The sequence below is a fragment of the Temnothorax americanus genome, unplaced genomic scaffold (assembly GCF_048541705.1).
Source record: "Temnothorax americanus isolate GAGA-0224 unplaced genomic scaffold, ASM4854170v1 Scaffold19, whole genome shotgun sequence".
In the NCBI taxonomy this organism is placed as follows: Eukaryota; Metazoa; Arthropoda; class Insecta; order Hymenoptera; family Formicidae; genus Temnothorax; species Temnothorax americanus.
In genome coordinates this window covers 1,691,313-1,701,189 of record NW_027509329.1, presented here as the reverse complement: position 1 = coordinate 1,701,189, position 9,877 = coordinate 1,691,313, and the positions used below count along the sequence as shown (strand labels likewise).

At 36.3% G+C, this 9,877-nt stretch overlaps 1 protein-coding gene and 1 pseudogene across 2 annotated transcripts in view; both read left to right on the top strand.

Annotated features, from left to right (window-relative positions):
- Positions 1–1,075: 1,075 nt before the first annotated feature.
- Positions 1,076–3,571, top strand: LOC143896547 (U4/U6 small nuclear ribonucleoprotein Prp31-like; annotated as a pseudogene). Its single transcript, XR_013256689.1, has 5 exons — positions 1,076–1,776; positions 1,914–2,653; positions 2,752–3,042; positions 3,120–3,344; positions 3,431–3,571. The product of XR_013256689.1 is annotated as a U4/U6 small nuclear ribonucleoprotein Prp31-like (transcript).
- Positions 3,428–9,877, top strand: part of LOC143896545 (UNC93-like protein) — a 67,982-nt gene continuing 61,532 nt past the window's right edge. The window contains exon 1 of the mRNA XM_077404480.1: positions 3,428–3,520. The gene's annotated coding sequence lies outside the window, so the exon portion shown is untranslated. The remainder of the gene's footprint in view (positions 3,521–9,877) is intronic.

Here is a 9,877-nt window from a genome sequence, read left to right as displayed (position 1 = left end):
GTGTCCACGATGCAAGAACTGTGTCCAAGTTTCGATTTAAGCCAATCAACTTGCAGCTCTTACAGAAAAGTAGCAGTTTCATTGGCTCAAACCAAACAAAATCACAAATTTTGATTTTGCCGCGGGCAACTTGCAGCAGCCTTCTGATTGGTCAACGCACTTTACCGCACGGCGTTTCCGCGTCTATGGGGGCTGGGTTTACCTAGTCTACAATGCGTGTCGCAAAGTCGTGAGTCGCAAGAATTGACCAATCACAGTCGAATTTAAGGAGAATGATCGAATGTGATTAGTCAATTCTTGCGACTCACGACTTTGCGACTCGTATTGTAGACCCAGCATAATGGGATTTTTACAATTCAAGAATAATCGACTGTGATTGGTCAATAGCTTACTGCTTGCGTCTTACTGCATACTCCTGCTGCCATTGTAGACAACGCTTAAGAAAATTGATTGGTCCATACACATGTGCATATTAAGGAAATAGAGCAATCAAGAGTTTATCGATGTCCTTTCGTTTTTATACTCATTTTAATATTTTCTAATTTAATTTATTAACTTTATTTTATTTTAAACATTTTTATTTTTACAAGGAAACACAAATGTGTATTTTTTGTGATAAAATGAACGTAAGTACAATGCAACAATACATATGTATTCATACACATATCTCTCGCTGGAGTTATGCCTCGTATCACACTAGCGATTGGCGATTGCGTCTACGTTTGCGTTTACGTATCTGGACCAATCAGAAAGTAGTTGCTGGGCTGCGTTCCAAAATTCACTCTAGTTAACTAAAATGCTATAGTGTGCGTGACGTAAACTATAGATTTAGTTACCCAGAGTGAATTTTGGAACGCAACCCTGGCGGTTGCGATTCGCGATTTCCGTTCTGATTGGTCAAAAGACTAGACGCAAACGTAAACCCAATCGTCAATCGCTAGTGTGATACGGACAATTACCAATAGGCGCGCGCGAGTATGAGAGAGACAAGGCGTGTTTACAAAGTATGAGCGCGTGGCGTGATTGACCAACCGACCGCGCGCAGCGCAGACGCGAGACTCAAGTGGGAGGTGGGAGACGTTTTGGAGGGAAGCGAGGTCTTTTCCAGTTTCCAGCTGCAGCTCCAGCTTTTCCTCTTCCTCTTCCAGTCTTCTTCTTCAATCATCGCCGGGTCAAGATCGCGTGTTACGAGATCCAAAGTAATCGCGAATAATCGTTCGACAATTTCGACATCCGACGAGGAGAAGATAGTATTCGGCCGCGACCGTTATCCGCAGGCTTTATTGTATTACAAGCTATAATTAACATCCGGAAGTAAATATTTTTCGGGATTATATCGTTTTTCATAAGAAAATCGCGAATCGCGAGTGAAGCGAGATTATGCAATCGGCACGTTGTGACCACGTTTTTAAAGTAAAATATATTGGCCACGCATATCAGTTTCGTTTCCAATCCCCATGTTCCATCAGTTTCAATAGTTTCACCCTCTCCCTCTAATGTGAAATTAAAACAGTGTTGGAAAAAAACTAGTCGGAAAATTGTCTTGCGCGTTCGGGGATTTTCTGGATTTTCTTCATTTTCGACTGACCTCGTGGCTGTTTGAATTTTCGCGTTTGCCGCAGTGCCGCCGAGACTCCGTGAGCTTGACAAATAATTTGTAATGAGAAAAAATGTCTTTGGCTGACGAACTTCTTGCCGATCTCGAGGAAAATGACGACGCGGATGTTGTTATGGAGGAGCCGGAGCCGACGTTTATCTCGAAAGTCATAGAAGAAGGTTAGCTTATTTTACAGTGTATGGAAATTTATTTTTGTACATACAATGTTTTGTTTTACACAGCGCAATTTACATGTTTTACATTTCATGCTTATCTAATACGTTGCATAAAATTAATTTGCCTTTTTTTTGTGCAGAGATAAAGGTGTTTTCAATTTGAGAGTTAGGCAAGTTACGAGATTCGGAACAGCTGCCGCAAGTTATGTCACAAATTGTGAAGCACAGCAAAGTACCCAGGGAGTCAACCGATATCATAGGACCTGTAGAATTCGATCCGGAATATCAGTTGATAGTTGAAGCTAATAATATGGCAGTTAAAATTGACAATGAAATAGCCATTATACATAGATTTATCAGAGACAAGTAATCGAAAAGATTTCCAGAATTAAAATCCTTAGTGGTAGTCGTGGTAGGACCACTAGAATACGTAACGACTGTCAAGGAATTGGGGAATGACTCCAAGAGAGTTAAAAATAATGAGAATTTACAGCAGTTTTTCACCCAAGCGACAATTATGGTTGTTTCTGTGATTGCGTCGACCACTCAGGGTCAACTGTTGACGGAAGAGGAGAGAGAAGCTATTTATGAAGCTTGTGATATGGCAGTGGAATTGAATAACTGTAAATTAAAGATATTTGAATATGTAGAGAGCAGAATGGCATATATCGCGCCAAACCTATCGATAATCGTCGGTGCATCAACAGCTGCCACGATTATGGAAGTTGCGGGCGGTCTGACGATGCTTTCTCAGATGCCAGCGTGCAATCTGCTGGTCCTTGGATCTCAGAAAACCGCGTTCTCTGAATTTTCGCAAGTTATCACCTTGCCTCATGCAGGATTTATATGTTATTCTGAAATCGTACAAGGAACACCTCCTGTAAGTTTGTTCTTTTTGCATGCTTTGTACAATAAAAATTATAAGAAGTAGCGAAATATTACAACAATGATATGACTTTAACGTATGTAACGTTACAGGATCTACGGCGGAAAGCGGCGAAGCTGGTGTCAACGAAGAACATTTTGGCAGCTAGAGTAGACGCCTGCCATGCGTACACGGACGGTAACATGGGCCAAAAGCTGCGCGAAGAGATCGAGAAGAAGTTGGATAAGCTGCAAGAGCCGCCATCCGTGAAGTTTGTGAAACCGCTGCCAAAACCAATCGATCCTGGTGGAAAGAAACGCGGCGGTAAACGCGTTCGTAAGATGAAGGAACGCTACGCTCCCACGGAGTTGAAAAAGCACGCAAATAGGATGAAATTGGGAGACGTAAGTAATAAATGAATGTTCTGGAATTTATAATGTTCTGAGAATAATTAGAGAATATATTATTATTGCGATTGCAGATTGAGAATGATGCCTATCAAGAAGATCCTGGCTACTCGCGAGGGACTATTGGTAAGGCTGGCACTGGCCGAATCAGATTGCCACAAATTGACGAGAAGACGAAAGTCAGGATATCCAAGAATCTGCAGAAGAATCTGCAGAAGCAACAGCAATGGGCAGGCAGCACCACTGTCAAAAAACAAGTCTGCGGCACTACTTCCAGCGTGGCTTTCACTCCTTTACAAGTATGTTTACACTTTTTATGCTTTTGACGCTTTACAACTGGTAAATTTAATTGCATAAATAATTTTTATTTTGTCTGTATTTGCAGGGACTTGAAATCGTCAACCCACAAGCTGCAGAGAAAAAGTTCAACGAGGCAAATGCGAAATACTTTTCCAATACAGCTGGTTTTATAAAGGTAAAGAAAACATAAATGTATGTTGCATTAAAGATTTATATCCTTGAAAAATCAGTTTGCCTTTTGTTCTCGTTGAACGCATACCTACTATTTATCCACTGATTGTGGATAATATAAAAAAGAGGAAGAGTCAAGAGTGGATCTACGTCACAATTATTGCACAGTAAACATTTCCAATGTAGTATTCTGCAGAAATATATTGTTACATAGTGGATCATTTTCTCAACGATCACACAATAAATATTTAAAACATACATTAATAAAGAGGACAAAAATTAAGTTTAAAGTAAATCATTAATTTCTTATTAATGTAATTATAGTAAAGTAATTTGCATTGACTAATTTCAGAAAGTTGTTAAAATAGTATCTATTTTTTTTCTGCGCTGTTCTGTCACGGTCCCATCATTCGCTGACATTAGTCTTCGTCTCATTGGGAGGTTCGTAGGCATTTGTGTGCTCCGTTTATTCCTACTTAAGAATATTGGGGAAAGAGGAAGAATCCACACACAAGGTAGATAAGCTTTGGACGCATCACTTTTCTCGAGTCTTTACTTTTTCCCGCGATAAGCTTGACCGACGAATGATACTTAATCTATTGTTAACAAAGTTCTGCATTCATAGTTCTATCATAGCAAATTTTTCATGTCCGCATGAATGGCGCGTAGTACGACGGGATATAAAAATTTCGTTGTTGAACTACAAATGATCAATTGAAGTTTCGTCATAAATTTAACCAAGTAGGCCATGGTTCTTCGGTCGTAGATTATAAAAGACACTGTCTGTTTTGCATAATATGAAGTTGACCAAATAGAAGTTTCAACACTGCACTGTAGAATCCATCATACTACAGATTTATTTTATTAATAATCGCGATGGTTTAAGTTATTATTGAAAGGATCATACATATTTCATAATAGCAGTACAATTTTCTTAAACAATTGACAAAATTTCTTGAACAGTTTAAGGTTTTTTTCCTGTTATCGTTTATTCGACACAATCTAAAAGAAATTATATTAGATTCCGTTAAACTTCGACGCGTAACAAAGTAAAGGTATCTTTTAGAAATAATTTTTCTAAGATATAGATTTTTCCATGTTTTTTCCAACTTCGTATAATAATACTTAAGTAACTTGGAAATTTATAATTAAAATTTTACATAAAAAAAGTTGAGAAGAAATTTATTCAACTAAACAGCTAACTTGTCGAATACTAAGTTTTATCGAAGCATAATCGATTAGAAAAACGTCGCGCGTCGCCGTGCAGGGCGTGTGTTTACAAAAGCGTGTCATGTTTTTGCGCGGCGCGCTTTTGCGAAATAATATCGTTTTGCCGATGCTCATGGCGTTCTCGCACCTTCGCCCATAAACGCGACGTACGACCGCGTTAGGTAATCGCAGTCCATCCTCTTCCTTCGGACGGCAATACTGTATTTCGTGGACGGGAACAATAACCTTAGGTGATGAGGAAAAGCGCATCGATTGCGATAAAATCGCCGATCGGCATGCACGCCCGCACTTGTCGCGAATACAGTGTAGCTTATTAAAACATGCTGTATACCAATTCAATCTGATTCTTGAACACGTCGATAATATTTTCCATTGACGTGCATTATACGAAGAGCATGTCTGTTTATATTTCGATTAATCTTGGTTTTATATATATGTTGATTGGACGTGTTGGAATTATTTCAATTTTATATTTTTTGCAATCTGTTTCAATACACATTCGAAAACATTTTTTTTACAAATTCACGAAAGTATGTACATTGTATAAAAATAAATTTTTTTAATTAATTGTATTTCATTTTTATTGAAATAATACATATTACACACATAATTTTTGAAGCAATATACTGTTGATTAATTTATTAAAAAAATTTGATGCAAAATATTAAGTATATCTATATATGTAAGATAATTATTTTTTGTGATTTGTATGAGATTGTGTCATGTAATAATAGATAATTTAATAATTACGGCGATACCAATATAAACATTAGACATGATAATAATATTTTATACATCAAAATCTGTGAAATGCATTTCTCCTTTTATCTAGAAATTATGTTTATAAAATTGCACGTGTACAGACATGATATCTTTCCAAACAATCGTTCAGCATTGACAGTGCAGCTGAATTCTTTCTTATGATGCAATTGCCCGTCGATATTACAAATGTAAAAGGATTTCACAGCATGGTTTATTACGTGGTCGGTCAGATCTACCAAAAAGGAAATTGAAATAATTTCTTGACATGGAATAAAATAACTTATTTTTGAATTTGTTTAATTATCTAAAATCAATGTTTTTAATCGCAAATGTTTAGTTTCAGAAATACATTTCATTTTTTTTATACATTAATATTGTAGGTACTAGAAATATAATATGGTATATTTAATATATTTGCTTGTGATGTACAAAGTCTTCATTATCACTTATCTAATATGATTAAGATGACAAATTCGTGACAATAATGACTAAGAAGGGAACGCAAATTGCATCTGTCAGGTATATTAGAGATTGCGTCATCAGATATTAAGCTGTCCGCTGATTGCGTTGACGCTAAGTTGACGATGCTAGATAGGTCGTAATTTTTTTGTGCGCGTAAAAGTGACGCTGGTGATGCTGGCCGGGAGACAAACAATGCCATCTAAATTGAGTTTTTCCCATGTTCTTAAATATGTGTCTGTTACAAACGTAACTAAGAAAAGATAATCTGGGAAATCCATTCATTAACTCGTCATTTTGCACGAGTAATTACCTTAATATCACCATGCAGAGATGTTCGAGAGATATTAATTTTAAATTTAGGATTAGTATCTAATGAATTTATCTCCTAATAGTATCTAGAATAGTAATCCTATTAACTAATAATCTAATAATTGTATGCCACTCACTTAATTTACGAAGAAATATTAAACAGTAAAAATATCACTATGTATAAGGTGCGAGTGTCTAAATCCGAAAATAAATTCGTGCAGTCAGCTGTGTTTTATTAAAACGACACTAGCTGTTATATATTTTTTTAAACATTTATGATTTTTTTCTCGTTACACCAGGTTGACTCGAGATCCGGTCTAGCTAAACCTGCTCATATTCATATACGTATATTTACAATTAAAAAATAGACAGGATCAATTAATTAATTAAACTCTGTGATTCCATTTAATTTAAAATATAATCGTAAACATTGTATTATATTTTATAGGAATGCACATATTATCTTCAAAATTTTGCTTCTCAAAATTTGAAAAATATAATTGTTTACTTAAATTTGACAAATCAAACTTATTTTACTAACTTTGGACTGTAGATTGTTGAACGTAGTTGCAAGAGAGAAATCTGATGCCGGTGGGCATAAATATCAAAAACATGATATATACACACGCACGCACACAATTTGTTTCTTTCTTAAATCCAGTTTTTTTTCTGAAGTCTTGTATTTTAATATGTGTTTTATAAAAATAAAATAAATTATAAACAAAGTAATATATATCTAAAAATAAAAATGAAAATGAATGCAAAGCACTAATGCACGTACAGGTCGTTCTTGTTAATACAAATGTTATCCATAAATTTCTCTTTTTACATGTTTGCGAATACCGATAAAAATCATAAAAATTTCGGTGTATTAATTTAGAGTCTTGTTGTTGTCGCGTTGCTCGTCGCGCGTTCCACAAAATTAAGTATGTAAAACAATCAACGCATATCACCGAGGACGAAGGAAGGCATAAATAGAGTAGTCGGTCAAGTACATTTCATGGGTTTACTGTACGACGAGACGGTTTATTGCATGAAAAGGTCTTAACTCATCATACACACCGTTCTCGCTACTATTAAAGATTATATTTATCGAAGATGTAATTACATTGTACAGGAGGGTTGGCATCTTTAATGGTACGTAAATATCTCCAAAGAAAAATATTTATTTTGTGATGACATTAATACTAAAGCTTTAAAGATAAATTGTTTTGAACATTTTGGAAATTTTCCTACTGTAGAAGAGTTTGTGTAAAAAGAAATAGTTCTAGTCGTCTTTTTTTGTGTAAGATATGTGCGTGAATATATTCGTAGATAAATATTTATTAATCTAATGTAAGTAATTAATAAACAAACTAATTTGAGTTTTAAGATGAATCGATTCGTAAAACCGATTGCGGCTTATCGAAATTATACAACGACGTATTATCGGCACCTCATATCGGCCAAGGTCGAGGTATCCGCGAAGAATTCGTTACATTACACCTCGGCCGGAGAATACACTGAATAGTTCTTTATTATGCGTACTGGTGAGCATGTTTATACGTGAGTGTAGTTAATTATTATACAGATTCGCGCTCCGTGTTTGGCACTTTTTGCGATCTCAAGGTGAAAATCGAATCACGCGTTGCCGATCGACGGCCAGTCGCGCGATCTATCAATTGACTCGATACTTTATTTCCATTACGTTTACGACCAAAGATTTACGATCAGAACTATCTATTGCCAATATTTTAATATCAATAAAACTATAGTATAGTATTTACGCAGTTACACTTGTTTAGTGACACATGTTTACGCAATTACACTTCCCAATCTCTCTAAATTGCGTCATGACGAATTGACGGTTATCAGCTGATTTGACAGATAGATCTTTAGTGCAGGAAAACAAGCCGCCGGGCGCATAACGATTCATTGATTTCAAAATTGTCAAATGCCAGGTTGAACAAGTCATATAAAATCTGCTTTCAACCGGTACGAACCGTGCCGTGAAGGCGTGAAAACATCAGGCTTCTCGATTATCTACCACGACATACAACTTATCATTACAACGATCATCCCATCCTTCGTCCCATTCATAGACGCCAGCGTTGCTCGCGATACTTCCGCTATAAAAGTTTATATCATTAATCGCTATATAAACGCGATCTAGCCAAAGTAGGATCCGAATTTGCTTCTCGATACTATCGCGGAAAGTTACACGATGGCTTAGGAATATTACCAGGCCGCCCAAGGCAGAAGTCGGGAAATTTTTTCAGATAAGAACCAAGCAGTAAATATTTCAAGTTTTGCTGGCCAAAGGAATATTATGTAGATACTTCTAAAATAATAAGAGATAAAACAAATTCCCACAAATCTTTTATTGACAATTTAAAATACAATATAATAATAATTACGCGAGCTGTGCTTGCTGACCTAAGGAATGTCGCTCAGGCGGATGTAACGAGAGATAGACACTTCGCTTTTTCCGTGATTAGGGAAACCATGCTCGTCGTCGTCTCGCGACGTAATGTCCATTGACGCCTCCGTGTGAGTTATCGTCGTCTATTCATAACAATATCTGACAGTTTTCACGGCGACGTGCATACATACACATGACACACACAATGCCTGCTGATTCGTGACGATACGATACGCGAAGTGACAGACGCAAATTTCTGCTTGCACGTCCTTCGTGCTTATCGTAAATGCACGATGAGACATATATGTTTTACTGCGATATGAGTACGCAATCATTCGGTTACGAGATATTTGTGTGTATGGGTTTACACACACACACACACACCACACAGAGTAAATCTCTAAATAAATCTTAAGTTTAATGAATTTAGAATTAATTCTTTAAGTGTGTTTATTACACCAAAGTTTATTACATGTACAAGTATTTTGTATTTTTTTTTTTATTGTGATGAAAATTTCCATATGACATATATGAATATTCATTTTAATATATAAATATTTATTAACGGAGGCTTTCTACATTTGCAGACGCGATAATGATGTGATTACGCTCGGCCGAAAACCTTGTGTAAACAGACTCGCAAATATTTCAACATTGTTATACGATACCAATAAGTCGTCGAGAAACTATATAATATTATCAAAATATCTATTATAATCTCGCGTGTTTTCTGTCGATCGTGGCATTCGCGGCAACAACTTCGTTCACAATAGTAATAGCAGAGTATATCAGGGAAATTTACGTGGATGAATTTCCGGTATAAATCGTAATACTTCCGGTCGAGCGACGAGTGATAACACGAAACGCGCGTTGCATCACGAGCAGTAAAAGTGAGAAGTTCCGCCGATTGGCCGATTACTCTGCATAGATTTTCCACGTGGCGTTGAAGCGTATATAAATCGAAATTACGCAATGTATCGGAAGTCGTCGTTAGAGAGCTTCGATCCTATAAGCTATCACGAGAGATCCTTCCGCTCGATTTGCGCGACCGGAAATGCGTTATAAAGTTTTCTAGAAACTCGGGGAGGAAATAACTATAGTGCACATCACGAACAATTATTATACCACGTATATATAATCAATTTATCAGAACTATTATTATTTAATCAATTAACCTCATCATCGTGATTAAAATAA